Raw genomic sequence first — 21,115 nt, 5'->3', positions numbered from 1 at the left:
ATAGGATCCTTTTGATAATTAACAATGTGGAAGGTCAGATGAACATCCAGGATATTAAGCATGCATTGCAGCAGGGCATCGGCTTTGAGGCATTGCCTCTTTACAAAATGGCCCTGGTTTGGAGCTAAGCCTGATTTCTCACAGGGAATTGGAGCCTGGCAGCCCTACTGATGATAGGCCCTCGACTTTGGGGTTGACAAGGCAACTCTCCACCTCTGGTTCTAACTGCAGTAAGCCTACTACCTCTTTGACAGAAAGAGACCAGCATATTATTCCCGAGTCTGTCAGACCTTACAGTAACGCTATTGGCCGTCCTTTAAGAAAGTACCGAAAAAAAGTCAAGGCATATATCTTTACTGAAAAAGAAGTAGCGATTTCAGATTATTGGGACAAGGACAAAAAGAAGAGGATGGCTCACTAAAAGTAACAACATGTCAAGGAAAGGCAGCAGGCTATTACCCTAAGAATATGAGGATGATCCTTTTCTCCCAGATGAGTCCTCGCATTTCTCACAGACCATGGGTGACAGAGCGGATGACTCCAACCATTTCCGAAAAAAAAAAAAAGAATAGGAACCAAGTGTGAGGGACTTAAAACAGCATTTACTCAAGCGTACATACGAGAGCCTAATTTTTTATGTATTAATCTTTTGATTTTATAAATAAACTAATTATAGCCAACATTCAAGCATTCATTTGATTTTTCTGGAAAAATACTTTGTAAATATTTTATCCTACTTTAATAGTTCATTTTATTTCTAGGTGAATACTTTCAAGAAGATGACCAGTTTAAGGAGTGAAGGGCATACAAGGAGGTAGTCCAGTATAATCAAAATACGACCTCATTTCTGCATGAGAAAGGACAATCTCTAGAGCAGGTAAGGGACCTCACATAGCATATTAATTCTTTGACCCTTTTGCTTCTCAGAGGTTTTCCGTTCTTTTATATTTACTTAATTTTGTTAGGCTCATTTTTGCAACTTCTGAAGCCAAGTCTTTGAAGTCCCAAAGACGTAGAGAATGGTTGCGTCTGTTCGTTTGACATTAGGCATCTTATTGTCAAGATAGCTTTTCCTAAACTAACCAGTCTCTCTTTCAGGCAGACCCTTTTCACATAGCATAGGAAAGATTATAACATTCACTGGCTCCTCAGCACAGTAGACAAGTTATTGTCATCTAGTAAGGGCTGAACTTGTACTTTTCCATTGCTTCTTTGTAAATCCTGAATAATGTCATCCTGTAATAGCTGCCAGAATCATGGAGAATGTCATCCTGTCAGGGTTAACATAATCCTGAAGAATATCTTCTTTCCAGGGCTTCCAGAATCCTGAAGAATGTCATCCTGTAAGGGCTGCAGGAATTTTGAAGAATATCATCCAGTTAGGGGTGCCAGAATCCGGAAGAATGTCATCCTGGCAGGGCTGCCAGAATCCAGAAGAATGTTATCCTGACAATGATTCCAGAATCCTGAATAATGTCATTCTTTCAGTGCTGCCAGAATCCCGAAGAATGTCCTCCTCTCAAGGATGCCAGAATCCTGAGGAATTTCATCCTATCAAGGCATGAAGTTTAAACTATTTGCAGCTGACATACAATTTTAATTTTCCATAAATGATATACATGGCATTACTGAAACTCTAAACCGAATCTTTGATAGTGTTAGAGAATGGATGACATTTAAACAACTAAAGTTAAATGAGAATAAGACTGAATTCATGGTGGTGGGCAAAAGAAACAGCGTGAGAAACTTAGGTGATATTCAAATGAACATAAATAATGACTCGGTGCCGATATCTAGTAAAGTTCGAGATCTAGGTGTACTTCTTGGCTCTAACCTGTCTCTAAATGCCCAAATAAATAATGTAATAAAAACTGCTGGTTACCATCTTAGAAATATTAGGTTTATAAAAAAAATTCTTGAACGAGAATTCTGTAAGAAACTTGTGATAAACTGCGTTATTACCAGGATTGACTACTGCAACTCTATCTACTACAATTTACCAAAAGTGCAACTTAAGAAATTGAAAAATATAATAAACAGAGGAGCAAGACTGATAAAAGGTGTCCCACCTAGAGAAAGGATCACCCCTATACTAATCGATTTACACTGGCTGCCAATTAAAGTGAGAAATGAATTTAGAATATGTACAATAACCCACCAAGGTATCAAAACGAGGCATCCAGAATACTTAAGAGAATTGCTACATATTGCACAGCCAACAAATCGTGTCGACACGAGAATAGTTACAGATGGCTTCAAACTATTAGAACCAAGATATATGTCTATTGTATGGCCCTGAGACTATATAATAAGCTCCCACGAAACATTCGAATGATTGAAGACATTAAGGCTTTCAAGAGGAAACTGATGACTTTCTTATTTCATCAGTCTTTTGACAGTGACAATTTAACAGTAAATGAACAATACGCGATATGAAATGTTAAATACGACAGTGAAGAATAATTTAAGTAGTAGTCCTGTTTTGACTCTGTGTACAGATCACAATCCATTAATTTATTTAGAGAGATTTAAAAATAGGAACGAAGGTCTCATGAATTCGGATTGAGGATTACAAGATTATAAACAGAAGATTCTTATTATAAAAGGAAAGATTAATGTCATAATTTATAGCCTTTCGAAAGATTTTTCAAAATAAGAAAAGCATTTTTTTCTCACATCAATTATTTAAGAGTGTTTTTTTTTTGTTTTTTGTAGCACTGTGTTGTGTAATTGGATTTGGAAGGAAGAATGTTTAACTGATATTAGGTTGGAGCATGATACAGAGTTGTTCCTCTTATTTTTTCTTTGCTAACCTTAAAAAAAATATGTAGATTTTATTTTTATTTTTCTGTTGGGGACTTGCCATATGTAGATGCAATATCATTGAAGGTACATATTATCAAAACTAACAAAAAGCAAGATGAGATTCGACTATCGTTGAGTTTGCTCAAAGCTGTCAACACCTCACTGTTGTCAGCATTTTGGTAAAAAACCAAGCCTTGATAAAAAGGGCTAGGACAAAAATGTCATTGCTTCAAACAGTAGTGTTAGCTTTTTTTGAGAAACCAAGCCTCGAGGAATATCCCTGTTTGTGAAAAATGTCATCACAAGTTGAAACCTACGCGGCTTTTTTTATGGCTAATCCGAGTTAGTCAATGTATCAGAGATTTTTTTTAGAAGGTTCAACAGCATGATGAAATTAGGCGTTCTTGAGGAAACCAATCAGGACGAAGAATTGTAGCAAATAAAACTCCATATAGGGAAATGACCGTTACCGTATATGGGTCCACCCATACGTGGGTATATAAACTGAAAGAGATTGTCCAAAGGAGATAGGAAGAGAAAGGGACTATGTCCGAACCATATAGGAACCATGTACTGACGAGATAAGGACAAGGAAACACCAGAATTGTGACAGAGACATTTTCAGATCCTCCTTCCAGACGAGAGTAGCCTATGTCCAAAATCCTGTTACATCGGAATACAGACGAATTGAAGAGGCCTAACTTTCCTTCTTGGACAAGAAATAGCCAACACCTCCTGAAGCCTGGCCTTAGCTCTAGACTACCATTGAATTCTTGGAGAAGACTTCTGATGTCCCAACTTGATGCCATCCTCGTGTAATGTCTTCGAATCCGAAGACATTGTGCTAGTTTCACCGAAACTTCAGCTACCCTTTTGCGACGTTTTCCTGAAGCCTGAAGCCTCTGTAACATTATTATCACAACAGCTGAAGAAATATATTAAAATATTTTCAAGTGTTATTCTACCTTACTGGCTGGTCCTCTTTTATATTAATATTTTGATTGATTTCCTTTTACAGTTAAAGTAATGTAAAATGTAACATTGATTTTCTTGATGTATAATCATGTTTAAAATGTGTATTTTTTTTTTCATTTCCAATATTTCATAGTTTGTTGTTAGATTATTTTAGTTAAGATATTAGAAGAAACTAATAATTTTATATTTACACCAAAGAGTGCTGATTAAACGGCAGTCCACTACTTATGGTCTTTTTTTTGTATCAGGAAGGCTTTACTTTGTGGTTACATTGTATTCCTTTTCAGTTGAATCATAAACTTTCTGAGAAAAAGCTCTAAGCTCAGTAAAGTTATTCTAAATCAGATCTAATTTTTTTGTCCTTAAAAAGATGATAGCTCACCTGTCTTCCCAAATACGCATGTCTACAATCATCACTGAACAAAGTTTTGTATTTCACTTGGCACTTTAGCACACGAGAAGGAATACGCCTATCCAATTATGTTGTCTAGATTCTTATTTAAAGGAAAAAAAATGTCACTGCTAATATTCAGTTGTAATAAATTCAAGGTCAAAACCTCTCTCATATCTCCATTCAATTCAGCTTGAGATTTTATATAATTGTTACATAAGTAAGACAAATCAGAGACAAGTAGAGCAGACTTCACTAAATATTAAAACAAAACATAACCAGATGTCTGAACTGGATAACCAACCTCACTTGCTAAAAAAGCAATAGATGACGGACAAGTCTCTCCACTGATCTAAACACAAAAAACAAATCCTCTGTAGTAAACTTTATCAGTCTACTCAGAGCTAATCCAAGCCATACATCTCATCCTGGTGCTACTTGGTATTTAACACAAAATAGAAAGGAAAAACTAAAAGGTTGATCACATTATAACGAAAAGGAAACCCGTTCTAGAATCTGGGAGGTCAATTAGCAAAATTTTCTCTGATATTCTGCACAGGAATGAATTAATATGGAATAGTCAGGAGAGATGGTCCTCGTAGATTCTTCAAACCATTGAAGGCAAAGAGGTAATCCAAACTATATTGATCAATAGATTAGGGAAGCGTATAGACCAGGAGGGATGTATGAACTGCTTGAAATAAGGGACACAAATAAAAAAAGGTTGATGGGTAGGATATTTTCATGTCTGAATAGTGTAGTTATCTTTGGCCGATACAAATGATTCTCTTAGATCAGCGAACAAAGCAGCATAGCGAAATGTACTTTGTGACCTGCATTGATACCACAAAAACAGTGTCCACTTGAGAGAGAGAGAGAGAGAGAGAGAGAGAGAGAGAGAGAGAGAGAGAGAGAGAGAGAGAGAGAGAGAGAGAGAGAGAGAGATATTGAATGACTGATTTGAAGTTTTCTGACATCCTGACATCAAAGGTCATTGACGACGATATCGTTTATTATAAATGAAGAGTAAAAGAATATTCTATTGAAACAATTAAAACAAACATGTCATTATAAATGTTGAATAACGTTCAGAATATACATACAGTATATATATATATATATATATATATATATATATATATATATATATATATATATATATATATATGTATATATATATATATATATATATATATATATATATGCGTGTATATATATATATATATATATATATATATATATATATATATATATATGTATATATTATATATATATATATATATATATATATATATATATATATATATATGTATATATATGTATATATATTATATATGTATATGTATATATATATATTATATATGTATGTGTATATATATATATATATATATATATATATATATATATATATATATATATATATATATATATATATATATATATATATATATATATATATATATACATATATATATATATATATATATATATATATATATATATATATATATATATATATTAATAAACTTACGTTAATTGGCAAAATAAAAACATTAATGACAAAATAAGATACCTTTAATATTTTGAATAGTTGCACATATCTGTTTCTCTATAGTATGGGCATCAATAATTGTACATAAACTTAACATATCCTGTATAACTCAAATAAAGACTATAACGAACAGACTGACATAATAGATGCGCAGCGGGATGCACTGCGCATCTACAACAAACCAAATATGTTTTTCTTTTGCCTTAACTTCACTTTAATAAACTTACGTTAATTGGCAAAAGAAAAACATTAATGACAAAATAAGATACCTTCATTATTTTGAATAGTTGCACATAATAGTGAGTTATTTAAAGATTCAAACTAAGAAGTAGAGTTTTTTACAGCTGATAAATCATCAGTAAAATTCCTTGGAACATGGCTATGCACATAATGTTCAAAAAATACTGTACTGGTTTTCCATCTACCTACTTTTTGTACCATATTAGGATCAAATCCTGCTGAGAGAGCTTTGGTAGCACCTGAAGGTCGGAAACTTTTTGCTGAATAAACCTTCCTAGGTAAACCTACTAAAGCAATAGATTCATTTAATATATTATTGGTAGCCTGGCTAGATAGAGCACCATATGGGTTCTTCAAAGATATAAAAACAGGCCCATTAGGCTTTCTAAAGTTCTGTGTTCTAGACAAATAACATCTCATGGTACGAACAGGACATAAGTTCATTTCACTTGAAGGTGCTATATCAACTACAAACCCATGCCTCTTACTATCATTTTTATTACCATGAATAATTATAGACATGCTACCATTTTCATTAAAGATTACCTTATCATCTGTAAATGAATAGTTATGAACTTTGCCTGACCCATCGACCATCACTGCCTTGGGGGCAATGTCCGAGGGCCGTAACATAGTAACAATGGCTAATAAACAAATACATTTTAATCTCAACTTTTTTACATCAATAGTGTGATTATCCCATTTAATGAAAAAAAAAATTAAAATCTATCAAGTGGCATAACATTGGAAATCATTCTCGGGGTTTTAGTACTTGATTTTACAATACTTAACACCAACTGCTTGATAAACACATCATTAGTAATGTCAATTTTGCAATGTGCAGTATATACATGAGACAGTGAGGACAATATACAGTTAAGTATTGATGAAGGTCTGTCCCTCTCTAGCTAATAAACATTCTGCCAATACACTAGAAGTGGAAGGTGGAAAATCCTCTCCAAAATTATCACATAAATATTTACTTTTTCCAAGATACATATTATAATTATTTATTGTTGACTTTGCCCACCCAAATTTCAGTCTTGATGCTGCTTGAAGTGACCACCCCTGTTGAAGTGCCTGTTGTTTCCACAAACTCTCCAAGCAAACATTTTCCATCTTCTGTTTCGCAGTGGCTCTGGTATAGCAGGATTCAGTTGAATGATTGCTTTCTTGGACACCCTGACGGGTGGACATATTGATAACTGATTTAGAGTTTTGAACCATGTCTGAGCTGGCCACCATGGGGCTATTACTGTAGCATGTGCTCTCTGACCTTCTATTACTGAAAGAACTTTGTCTAAAAGTCTTATAGGTGGATTTACAAAGTTGTTCTCCCTTTTCCATTCCTTGTGTGCCAGAGCATCCAACTTCATACCATTTGGGTCGAGAAATCTTGTGTTGTAGATTGGTAGCTGTGTAGATGTCGCAGATGCGAACCTGTCTTTTGTGTGAGGTCCCCACATCGAGTCCAAAAACCGGAACATCGGTCTTGACAACATCCACTTGTGTTTGTCCAACATTCTTGATAACATATCCGCCTGGGTGTTTAGTTTGCCGCTCAAATGACGAGCAATAATTGTTAGATAGTTTTGTATAGCCTCGGCCCATATTAACTTCGCAATTTCTGTCAACTCTACTACTGATCCACCCATGTGATTGATGTACGCTACTGTAGTGACATTGTCTGATAAAACTTGAATCGTTTTTCCTTTTAGACTGGGAAGAAAGGCTCTTACACTTAAAAGAACCGCCATCAACTCCTTTACATTGGAGTGTTGGTGAGACATCTCTGGGTCCCAGAAACCCTGAGTTGTCTGTTCTTTGTATTGCCCTCCCCAACCAAGTTGGGATGCGTCTGTCACCAGCTGGCCGTCGACTTCTGAGGGTAATATTACTTTCCCATTCCATTTTGTTAATGATTCATACCACCACAAGAGATCTTTCTTGGCACATGAGTCCAGTTCTAGTTGACATTCCCATGTATTTTTTTGTTTGATCAACTTGTACACATTTCTTAGCATTAATCTGCCTGGCAACACTGCTTTACAAATAAAATTGCACTGGCCACCGATTTTTGACAAAACTCTAGCAGACACTGACTTTTGAGTTAACACTCTTTTAATGTCTTTCCTAACTTTAGAAATCTTAGTACTAGGTACCTTTAGCATTGGTATTCCATTATCTTGAGTTTCTAAGAGTAGGCCTAAATATTCTATTGTAGACTTAGGAATTAATATGGATTTTTCAAAGTTGATTTTCCAACCAAGGTCAGTAAGTGTGTCTACTACCACTTCAGTATCTAGTAGTAGTGTGGATTTAGAACCACATAACAGGAAGTCATCAACATAAAGTATTAACCTGATGCTGCGTTCTCGTACATACTTCACAACTGGCCTCAAAACTTTTGTAAATATATGTGGTGCAATAGAACATCCAAAATTCAACACATTCCAAATATAATATTTCCTGAAGTCACGTCTAATAAGTATATGATGAAAACCGTCTTTCAAATCAACACTAACATAAGAATCACCATTCTTTACAACGTTCGGTAAACATGATAAGTCTTCATATCTTGTCTTTGGTACTTCAATAAACTGATTGACAAATCTCATATCACTAATCAATCTGTATTTTTCTTTTCCTTTCTTTCTAGTACATCCTATAGGTGACACACATAGGGGTTTTTCTGAAACCTTACTAATGAAACCGTCATTTAGGTAGTTCACTATTTTAGAGTCAATAAAACATTCTTTTTACCACACTAGATGTATGGTTCGCGAATTCACACTGTTCTGGTTCTGACAAAAATGGTATAGTCACTCCATATTTTAGCCAGCCTATTATGTACTCAGGGGTTCTAATTTTTTCCCAAGACTGTATATTTTCTACCAAATTACACATTACACACAGTATCTATAACAGTTAAGCTTAAAGGGATAAAGTAAATTTGAGAAAAAGGAAAAAAAAGAAGAAAAAAAATGTAACACGGTCATTCACTTCACTGGTGACAAATAACCAAACCGATCTACAAGCACTTGCACTAGACCTCGTTTATTCAACACAGTTAAGTACATACATTACATTAAACATTATTCTGTGTTATTATTATTTACCCTTCATGTTTATTCCAGGAGTAATTGGAAGCACTTTGTGACTGATTACGCATGTAGTAATTGTTGTTGTTGTAACCGCGGCCTCTGCTGTTGTAATATCCCCCACTGTTGTTGTTGAAGTTATTGTAGAAGCGCCCTCTCTGATTGTCTCTATATTTTGGTTTAGTACTTGGATCATTACTAGTTATTTGCACAGCTTTTAGTAATGAATCTAATTGTTTGTCATCTAGGTTAGTTGTGCCCCGTGACAAATTTTTGAACAGTTGGGAGGTTTTGGCGCCAAATTGACCAGACACCACTAATGCCGAATGTTCTTGGCGTAAATAATCAATGTGCGCTTTCTGAACATTAAAGATCTCTAATAGGTCATCTTGTGACGCCTGCTCATCTAAATTCCACAGTAATTTAATAGTAGTTTCCACGTATTTCGCGCTATTAGCAATAACATTAGCAGTTATCTGTTCATCTCGCTTGATACCAGACTTTGAGGTACCAACACGTAATTCTTGTGGTATTTTAATAACAGACACTTTGTCCTTTATTGCTTGATATTCATCTTGAATACTACACTGATTATCTCTAGCTACTGTAGCCTGAGATATATTTCCGGCTGTTCCATTAGGGGTAGAAGGGCCGGTATTCCTTGTTGCAGATGGCAACTTTGCTCCATGGTCATGCACGAAAACATCTTCCCCAGACACATCACTATCAAACCCATTTTGGGTCTTGTACCACTATTTTTATGTCTTTTTTCACTTTCTAGAGATTCTAGACGACTTCTAATGTCACTTTGTCCTTCTTCCGCTACTTTTAGTGAGGTCTGAATGGATTTTAATAACTCATCCATCAGGAGAAGCCTGACTGCATAGCGATGCCCTACTATAACGAACAGACTGACATAATAGATGCGCAGCGGGATGCACTGCGCATCTACAACAAACCAAATATGTTTTTCTTTTGCCTTAACTTCACATATATATATATATAGATGACGAATGGAGAAGTATTGATTTAAAAACTCAAGATAGAGACGACTGGCAAAATTTAACTGATGCCCTTTGCGTCTATAGGCGTAGGAGTTCATGATGATATATAGATATATATATATATATATATATATATATATATATATATATATATATATATATATATATATATATATATATATATATATATATATATATCGTCATCAACTCCTACACCTATAGACGCAAAGGGCATCAGTTAAAATTTGCCAGTCGTCTCTATCTTGAGTTTTTAAATCAATACTTCTCCATTCGTCATCTACTTCCCGATTCATAGTCCTCAGCCAGGTTGCTCTGGCTCTTCCACCTCTTCCTGTGGAGCCCAGTTGAACTAATCTCTCTTGGGAAGTACGAAGAGCATGCCCAAACCCTCTCCATCTGCCCCTCATCATGATCTCATCAACATATGACACTCGAGTAATATCTTGTATAGTTTCATTTCTAATCCATTCCAGCCATTTAACTCCCAACATTTTTTCTAAGGGCCTTGTTCTCAAATCTTCAAAATATATTGGATATTGTTTCATTGTCATACCACGAATCATGTCCATACAGTAACACCGATCTCCCTAAACTGATTTATAGAGCCCAACCTCTTGTGAAATTTTATGCATTCTGGTAAGCAAGCACTGTAAATCCTGAGTACTTATAATCACTTACATAATATGCCGGCCAACTGTTAGGATGTTACTTAAAGTCTTTCTTGAATGCAACTAAACTTTATTTGGTCATAACATGAGTATTTATACAAACTGTTCCAGTCAAGAACCGCACAAAATTCAAACTCAATGGTGCTGGAGAATTCATGAATAGACAGGTTATAATTGAAAAGAGAGAGCAATAACGACAATATATAAAGAATAAGAAACACCGTTACAATGTATTAGCAAATTTGATATATGAGTGGTGCAAGGCTCCTCCCTAAAGAAGACATACATTTGAAATAGGACGCCTTGACTTTAAGAAGCTTAAGGTAGGCGGGTCTTCTGACAGGAGATATGATAGTTTTAGATTATCAATGAAGACTTAGTTTTCTTTGCCACGTATGTTAAGGAGGAATGCTTTCGGCGTACAGCAGATCAGGAGGAAAGAGCTGTTAAGGGGTCATTAACAGTGGCTTGCTAGAGTCATTGCGCAGAAAACATATGTTCATGAGGGCTGATCAGTGAGTGGGTTGCTTAGCTGGGACTTGTAAGTCTGGCAGCATGGAGTAAATTATCCCACAAAATTGACATAGCTGGTGGAGATTGTCGGAAGAGGTTTCAGATGGAAGAATTCCGGCAAGGACAACCAACAGGTTGCCATACACCATTTCAGATACCGAGACATCTACGACGTCTTTAGGAGTAGTTCTGAGAACTAGGAGGATCCAGGAAGACTGGGTAAACCAGTTAGAGTGCTTGCAGCGGGACATCAACACTGCTTTGATGGTACGATGATAACATTCAACCATACTGTTGAAAGCAGGGTTGTATGCAATGTTCTGAGGAAGAGTGATACCCAGAAGATTCGATAATGATGTCAAGTATTGAGAGGTGAAAATGGTACATCTGTCCAAAGTAATATGCTAGCAAATACCAAATCTTGCTATCTAACTTGAGAGTAAGGCAGATATACATGAGGCGGACGTTGCATTTTCCATGTTAATGGCTTCATGACAACGATGCTTGTGATCCTTGCGAATGATGAAGGACCTTTTTTCCAAGAAAGGGTGGAAAGTTACAGACAGCTAAATACACTGCCAGCACTTTGCATTTGAAGGTAAAGTAGCTAGATTCCATCTTGGACAGTTTTCTATTGAAAAATGCCAATGGGCAGGTAGAGCCGTTGAACACCTGCTCGAGGAACTGGCATCGGTGAAGAGAAAGAGAGGTGCATGTGGCACAGGAAAAGTGAGAGCAGCAGTGATTGATAAGGCATTCATTGCTTTACAGAAGACCACTTCTGGAAGAGGACTGCACTTCAGGTCTCTTTGCTCTCCTTTGAAGGAGGCGTAGAGCGTGCAAGAGGTGGCGATGGGTGGCAGGAAACTGTGATAATAGTTGATCATGCCTGAGAATTCTTGCAGTGTTTTGATGGTCGAGGTCGTGGGGAAGTTCTGAATGGCTGCTACTTCTCATGGAGGATGTGGACTCCTTCAGGAGGGATGTGGTACCTTAAGAGTGATACTTCGTTGCCGCCAAAGTGCACTTGTCGTGCAGTATTACAAGGCCATTCAGTTGTAAGTGGTCGAGCATGGCACATAGATGAAGGAAGTGTACCTCTTTGGAGAAAGAGAACAAAAGAATGTCGTCCACGTAACATTTACAGAAGGAAAGTTCCCCTAGGATGCTGTCCATGAGATGATAAAAAATGCTCCCAGCATAACAAGGGCAACAAAAGGAGTAATTGAAATTCAATGTACCGAATGTGGTGGTGATGGCAGTCTCGGGGATGTCTTCTGGATTCATGGACACCTGATAATACCCCTTTAGTATGTAGAACGTGGAGAAAACCTTTGATTTGTGCAAGTAGGAGGTCCCGTCTTCGATGTATGAGAGTGTAGTGATCCTGTTCTGTCTGCAGGGGCTTGTATTCCCAACACGGACGTAGAGTGCCAACTTTTTTAAGGACTATGTGAAAGTTTGATGACAATAGACTGGAGGCCTTTTGGTAAAGGCTCATTTCTTGTCTTTCGACGAACATTTGTTTAGCGGTTGACAAACGATACGGAGATATACATATGAATATGGTGAAAACTGTAGCAACCGTCGCCTCTATATGGTGATAAACAAAGTATTATGCTGAAACCATGGTTGTTTGACGAAAAGTACAATGTGAGAGGTTTAGCTTATGTATCCATGTGTGTGCTGATGTGGAAAGCTAGGACAGAGGGGCTGGGTGTGAGAGGTGTTGAGGAGGATGAATCCTCGTTGACTAACAGACAGTGAGCTTCATCAACCAGGTAGTGGAAATGGGAGAGGAAGTACACACTGAGGATTGGCAACTTGACGTCAGCAACGAGACTCTTCCAAGTATATTTGGCGGTTCCAATCAATAATGTGAGGGTTTTATAACCGTACATAGGTATCGCAGCTCCGTTGTCAGCTGCCAGGTGGATGTTGGCAGATTTAAACAGACTACGTCATGTCCTGTAGAGTAGTCTTGGTATAAAAGAAACGTAAGCATCCGTGGGTATCAAGAATCACACGGCCATACCTGCGTCATGTAAAAAGAAAAGATTAGTGACAGGGGAGGCCATCGCCACTAGTTATGGCATACGTACACGGTTTTATCCACTGACAACTATTCACAAATTTCTTTGCAGCAGCCCTGAATTTGAAGTGGTAGTAGCCTAACTGTGGCTGATGGGTGTCGGTAAGTGACTGAACAGGTCGGTGGTTGGGGCGTATGAGAGGGGTGGTATGTACGGGTGGCGGGCAGCTTGTTCGCCGCTCTGGCATGTCCTACCGCAACCACGTAAACTTCGGTTAAAGTTGAATAGCTGTTTACCTCATTAGAAATGGACGCGTTGGTGGAGGTCCAGAAGGCACTCAAGTGACTGTCCATAAAGCAATGACTTTGGTCATCATTACCTTCATGGGCAAAATATCGACATTGGGGATGACACACGCTCAGGTTCGTGTAGGCACATTACCCAAAGTGCACGAAGTACATTCAATACACAACGAGAAACGCAGCAGCAGGAAACAGGTGAACAATATTGGTCATTTCCCTGAGAAAAAACGAAGCCTTATAGTCCCCAAAGTTATTAAGAGAGCTAAAAAAGTTTTGCTATGTTGGTGGCTGCTGATTTGAAGTCTTCATACATTACATGATTTCCGCTTCTTCACAGCCAATTGGAGATTTTAGGAAAGTGTAGCCAGGGAAGGTCGCAAGATCATATTCAGCTTTAGTGTTTGATAGGGTTACGCCCTTTAAGCAAAACTGAACTCCAGCAAATGGGAACCAGGTTAAAGTTTCCCAGAGGTGGCATTAATAGCTGAGTCAGTGTCTGAGGACAGCATCATCAAGGAGTAAGGCACGGGAGGTAGTTTAACACTCCGGTGGTCAACAATGTGCCGACGAGCAGTTAGGTCATAACTGAGAGAATCGTGAATGCAACTGAACTTTATTTGGTCAGAGCTTGATTATTTATATAACCTGTTCCAGTCAAGAAGGGTCCATTTGGGAGTGGGTGGGTCGTTTCTTAGCATAATTATCGAATGTTTAAGTAATAGATTGCAAATTGGTGTTGATGGGCACCATAGTGAGTATAGGAATGTGATATCTTGTAATCCTCAGTGTAGTGTTCTTGGTCCTTTATTTTTCATACTTTTACACATGACGCGTGGTTTGGTCTAAAAACAAGCTTCTGTCATATGAAGATGATGCTACACTCTTTTCATTGATTCCATCTCTTGAATGTAGATATCAGATTGCTGAATCCCTTAATAGAGATCTAGCTAAAATAAGCACATAGTGCAAGTTATGGGGCATGAAGTTTAATCCTAACAAAACTCAAAGTATGCCTGTAATTAGATGAAGGACAATGGCTCCTGCACATTCAGATCTCAGCATTGATTATGTTTCTTAAACTCTGTATGACTTATAAAATTTCAGGTGTGATTCACTACAGCAAATTTACTTTTCAGAAACACATTAGCTCTGTATCAGCTTTGATTGCACAAAATATTGGCTTTTGGGGTATTTTAATATTTTTGATAATCGATCTAATCTGGAGACTTGTTTTAATTCTTACATTATACATTGTTTAGAGTATTGCTCTCCTTCCTGCTCTTCAGCTGCTGATTCTCATCTCAATTTGTTGGACCAAAACTTACGGTCTATCAAATTTCTTGTTCTTAATCTAGATATTGATCTCTGGCATCGTAGCTCAATTATTTGGTTATGTATGTTTTATAAATCTTTTCCTAATTCTGATTATCCTTTACATTCAGATCTTTCCGGACAGATCCATCTTGTTCGTAATACTGGGCATGCAGATAATTCTAACAGCCACTGCCTGAAAACTTTAAATCAATCAATCTAATAGCCATGCCTTCAAAATCATGAGGCTGAATACTTATATATACTTGTATATAGGCTCTTTATCTGTTTAAAAAAGTTCAGTTTCATTCCTAAAGCCTCTCTGATATAACCTAACAGCCCAATCACACAATTGCTGACCACAGAAGGAACAGCTTTCTTCCGCCTTTCCCCTTACTGCTGCACCATACTGCTTGGTGATTCCACCCCTGATTTATCTCTCTCTCTCTCTCTGACATAGTTATGGCAGTAGGGAGGAATTCGCTTGATTTCAGTGCAGCAAGATTCAGTTTCACATAGAGGCATAACTAGCTACATCACCAAAGCAGACTATATACTCGGGTCTATCACCAACAACACTTTTTGGGAAATCTACGATGCCCTTTGTGAACAAAGACACACCCCAATATCGTACTATGCCCCAAAAACTTGTCCTGGAGCAGTACTCACCATTGCCAGCTGTCCATATAACCAAGATTTTTAAGCTCTCTCCACAACATTTTGGGAACTAAAAGGCTTTGCTTGCCCTCGGGGAAATGACGATCTCGTGCACTTTCAACATGCCCCAAATAGCTCTTATATGGTGGTGAAACTACTTTGTGCCCTCTGGGTATGACGCCTGCCCTAACTTTTATGTGCTGCCATCCCTAATGTCAACATTTTGCCCATGAAGGTTCTGGTGACCAAATTCAACTCACTTATGGAAAACCAATTCAACATCTTCAATACCACAATCAATACCCTAAATAAGATGAAGAAGACAACTATTCAACATCAACTGAAGTTGACATGAATGCGGTATGACAGAATGTGGTAGGACACAGACACACACCCCGCGATGTGCAGAAGTGATGACAAAGGCACCCACCACCAAAATGTTTCATCACTATTTAAAACCACAACCAGTAACCTCTCTAGCCACCTTATGATGCACATCGACTGCGGATATGTTACTACCACCCCAAATTCATAGTTACTGTGTAAAAATGTGCAAACAGGGGTCAGTGACCTAAAGACTTTTAAGAAGACCAGGGCTTCTGGGAGTGGCCTCCCATCTCTGTACTCTTTTCTATTTACATGATGGAAGTACAGCAAGCAACTTTTGGTAGACACCGGTGATTGCTGCTCTCTACAAGAGAAAACTTAGTCTGTGTAAGCCTACCAAAGTCCAAATAGTAGTGATCTCCACCCCGTGTTAAGAGGCCCTTATGTTATATTTTGTGAGTGCCAAATATAATTTAAAGTTTCTCTTTGCTGACGCCCCATTGCCAATCCTCGGTGTGGATTTCCTCACCCATTTCCACCTCTTGGATGAGATTGTTCAACGACAGTTAGTCAACACAGACTCTTACTCGTCGACACCTCTTCAACACACAGCCTCCAAAATTACTCTTCACATCAGCTCACCCACGGATGCCTGTGCCCACCTCTTCACATCATACTCAGAAGTGTTCTGTCCTAAACTTCACAATATGCCCACCATGCCCACTAAACTAAGTATTGATCACTATATCAAGACAACAGGGCCATCAGTGTTCGCCAGAGTCAAGTGTCATTTGCTGAATTGTTTTGCAATCACTAAAAAATTTTTGCCGAAATGAATGATATGTAACTTTGCTAAAAGGCTTCAAGCTCATGCTTATTGTCCTTACATATCATCCTACAGAAAGAACCCCCTGCACCTGTGTGGGGATTACTGGCATATGAACAAGCAGACAGAATGGATTAACTGCCTCCCAACAAAACCTTGCCACAATTACCTCCTACTCACAACAAAACGAAGGTTTTATCCATGCTTGACTTAGTGAAGGGGTATTATGAGATACCCATGAACCCATAAGACATCCCCAAGACCGACATCACCACCCACTTCAATACATACAGCTACAAATCATCCTGTTTTAGCCTTAATAGTGATGAGGCTACTTTTCAACGCCTCATGAATAGTATCTTCGGCAACCTCCCCTTCAGATTTTGTTAAAAGGGCGATACACTTCTGTCTTCTTCCTTCAAAGAGGAACACCTTCATCAACTTCGTGTCGTGCTCAACTGACTACAATAGAACGGTTTTGCAGTGGGGAAGGACAAGTTTACTTTTGGTGCCAATGAAGTATCGTTCTTAGGGTACTGCATCACTCCTGAAGGAGTTCATCTCTTCCCTGAGAATGTACCAGCTGTTCAGAACATCCCCACACCCACAACCATCAAAGCAATGCAATAATTTTTGTTCATGGTCAACCATTATTACTGGTTCCTTGCAGCCATCGTCGCTACTCTCGGGCCCTCTATGTCTCTCAAAAAGACAAAGGGTAGTCAGGGAGTAAACCCACCCTTTGGCCTTCTTCGGTAGGAAACCATCTAGTGTGGAATCTGGATACTCCACATTTGACCAAGAATTGAGGGAAGTGTATGGGTTCCACCACTCCTTAGAAGGTTGGCCGCTTGTCATTCGCACGGGCAACATGGCTCTGGTGCACTTCTTCGCTCGAAGGTCTGACAACTGGTCCGCTCTTCAACTTCCAATTCTCTCCAGCCCGTATGAATGTAATTGCACCCTTCAATACGTCCCTGTGAAATTGAATCTCGTTGCCTAAAACTTGTCAAAAAATAATTTGCAGCTATTCATTGGGATTACTATGTAGTGGCATAATCCAAAGGAAAAGATCCAATGTATCAAATATGTAGTGCATCCTACTTTTTTTTTTTTTTTTACAAGACTTTTTTCAGAGAATTTATTCAAGAAGACAAATGCCATGACACCACATAAAGAATGAACACATTATAATAATGTCAACCTCTTTTTAGAAATATGACCAGGTTTTATAAAACTAACAGCCGTCTATGTCTATGTGGGGGACGGGAGGGGGGGGGGGTTAGGGGAGGGGGGTAATAGGTGTTTACTTGTATCTTGAACCCTGTAGGGTCATTACAGTGACTCAAGGATTAATGCATTCGCATTGGCTATAGTTTGCTAATCATATTAGGAAATACAGAAACACTAGAGAAGCACGTTCATTCTGAATTGGGGCCGGAGTCAAAGGGAGAGTTGCTCTTCTTGGCTAGTAAGTGGAGCCTACCCTTCACATGCCAACAAATCTAATTACCTCGTTAAAATTTAAATAAACATTCGGGTTTGCCGAAGTGATACTTCTATTAAAGGAAGATGGTTTGTATTTTTGTAGAAAAAACTCCTTGACAATAAATAGTGAACAATAAATACACAAAGAAATAGAAGCTTAACACTATTGACAATAGATAACAATTTATACAAAAAGAAATACCATCTTAGTGTTTACATATGACCATTTGTTAATTGACCGAACACGTGACCGAACAAGTATCAACAAACTTGAGATAATATTCAGTGCTCCAACAAGCACCAACTCTTCAAACAAATCTACCACAATGCAGTTCAATCAGAAATCCAGCCACAGTTTTTAATGTATTTTAAATATCACTACATGTACACTGGAATACCTTTTTATTAAGAGAAAAATTACATGGTATTCAAACAAGTAGTAGATATATTAATAGTAGCAGGACTGTAAAACACCTTTAGGAAAGGACAAAAACTCAGATATTTTGATTCTCTGGTATAATGATATAAACAGGAGTGATCAATGATAACATGCAGATAGTATTATCTCTGTGTTCCAAAAAAGGTAGTGTCTTGCTGTAGACTTACCATCTTTCAGGTTTGGGGAAGCAATGTTGACAAAGAGAAGAGTATAGAGAACAAATGTAAAATTTACTACCGAATATAGTGTTATAAAGCAATCTCCTGTTAATACTTTTATAAATGATAGGAATAAGACATAAATAAGAATTTGATAGTGAGTACTGAAACTCACTGAAAAGAACATTATGAATCAGAATGACGAACTTTGCAGATATTAGGACTGATGTATTCTGTGAAGCAAAATGGGTGTGATGTGCACCAAAATAATTTAAACAAGTAACGGGGTAGTGGAACAGGAGAGCTGATTGCTTTGAGATGACTGGATCACTGGGCAATTGTTTTAGAAAGTCTTTGTGTTAAAACTGAATGACATTTTATTACAGCAGGAACATGTCTGTTAACTATGATGAAAACTTCTTACTCAGCTGGTCAAGACATCTTTAAAACACTCTCATACGCTTAATATTATTAAGAAAATATCATTTGTAGTCCAATGACATTAACTTACCAACAAGGGAGTTTTCAAACAAAATATGCACAGATATTTTTTTTTTATCATATGTACAACAGGAAGTTCTAGAAAGACACGAAAAAAGATACCGAATACGACTTAACTGAGCTCATTGACTGTGGGAAATATCCACATGGGACTGGGTACTGGATGAGGAGTGTCTCCTTAAAAAAGGATGAAGGTCCTTTTTTTGGTAACAGTATTTCAATGGTATTAGAAATAATCTTCCAAGAAGATTATTTCATATATATATATATATATATATATATATATATATGTGTGTGTGTATATATATATATATATATATATATATATATATATATATATATATATATATATATAAATATATAAATACATGTATGTCTATATATATATATATATATATATATATATATATATATATACTGTATATATATATATATAAATATATAAATACATGTATGTCTATATATATATATATATATATATATATATATATATATATGTATATATATATATATATATATATATATATATATATATATATATATTATATATATATATATGTATACATATATTTATATATATATATATATGTATACATATATTTATATATATATATATATATATATATGTATATATATATATATATATATATATATATATATATATATATATATATATGTGTGTGTGTGTGTGTGTGCGTGTGTGTGTATGCATATCAACAGTAATTTCACAATTAAGAATGAGTCCCAAATTTCCAAATGAGTTATATATAATAAAAGAGATACTGTTAGTGCAAAGATCTGGATGCTGAGGAACATCTGTCATAGACTAAATCATAATTATTCTTAGAGGAATTTCTTTAGCAAAATTGAATTGAATTCTTATATAAAGAAAATTCACAGAAATTCAACAGCTTTTATTTCTATTAATGATATCTCTAATAAAGATAAACTTCAAATACTGTTGCCAGCTATCGCAGTCAATGCAGTTCACATAACCTTTGATTGTTTATTGAAAGTAATATTGAACTCACCTCTTAAATGGAATTTGATACCCAAGTGTTATCTTCAATCTCGTATGCACTCTATTTGTCAGGATTTGGTAAATGCTTTGGTTTTTTCTCCCTTTTCATTTGATACTTGTTAAGTTTTCTTTGATCACTTTTATAATAAAGATCCCTGTTGTTAGCTTCTGAAATTGCAGAGTGAATTGATTCCAAATAACTTTAGAAGTATATGCTTTCGACGCTAAACACAATCTATGAATAGCATCTGTTCAACTTCTTATCTGCTACAGACTTTATCTCTCCCGCGTGATAAGGCATTCAGAGGTGTTATCATTCCGCTCAGTGATAAGGGCTACTTATACCTGTAATACTCAATTTATTTTTCTTATAAGTAGTATGCTTCAAGTAAACAAATTGTGAATAAGATAATCTAATTTTAGGTATAATGTAATTGTTAATTTTACTAGTGAAGAGATGAGGGAGCTTTAGTCTAACCGCTATCTGTTATCTCCAACCGAGCGTATGTTGCCACATGTACTGTCGAGGAAGGTGAGGCGTTGGGGGGGAGGACCAACGTCGTGATAAGAGCTCTTTCAGGCAGAGCTGCTGATAAGGACAGCTATGGTCTTGTAATTTTCTCCTGTTGTTGAATGCTAAGCATGAGAAAGAAATCTTGATTTGTTCGTAAGGTGAAAAGTCAATGTAGACTTTGAATGTACACAGTTTTGGATTACTTTAATTGAAGCGGCTCATATTTCACATATGGAAGGAAATAACTCGTTAGTGCTCTAATGTTCCT

General features: G+C 36.7%; 1 protein-coding gene across 1 annotated transcript in view; it reads right to left on the bottom strand.

Annotated features, from left to right (window-relative positions):
- Positions 1–20,589, bottom strand: part of LOC137638285 (uncharacterized) — a 302,371-nt gene extending 281,782 nt beyond the window's left edge. The window contains exon 1 of the mRNA XM_068370352.1: positions 20,344–20,589. The gene's annotated coding sequence lies outside the window, so the exon portion shown is untranslated. The remainder of the gene's footprint in view (positions 1–20,343) is intronic.
- Between the last annotated feature and the right edge of the window lie 526 nt (positions 20,590–21,115).

The sequence above is a fragment of the Palaemon carinicauda genome, chromosome 3 (assembly GCF_036898095.1).
Source record: "Palaemon carinicauda isolate YSFRI2023 chromosome 3, ASM3689809v2, whole genome shotgun sequence".
Classification (NCBI taxonomy): domain Eukaryota; kingdom Metazoa; phylum Arthropoda; class Malacostraca; order Decapoda; family Palaemonidae; genus Palaemon; species Palaemon carinicauda.
This window is presented reverse-complemented; position numbering and strand designations above follow the sequence as displayed.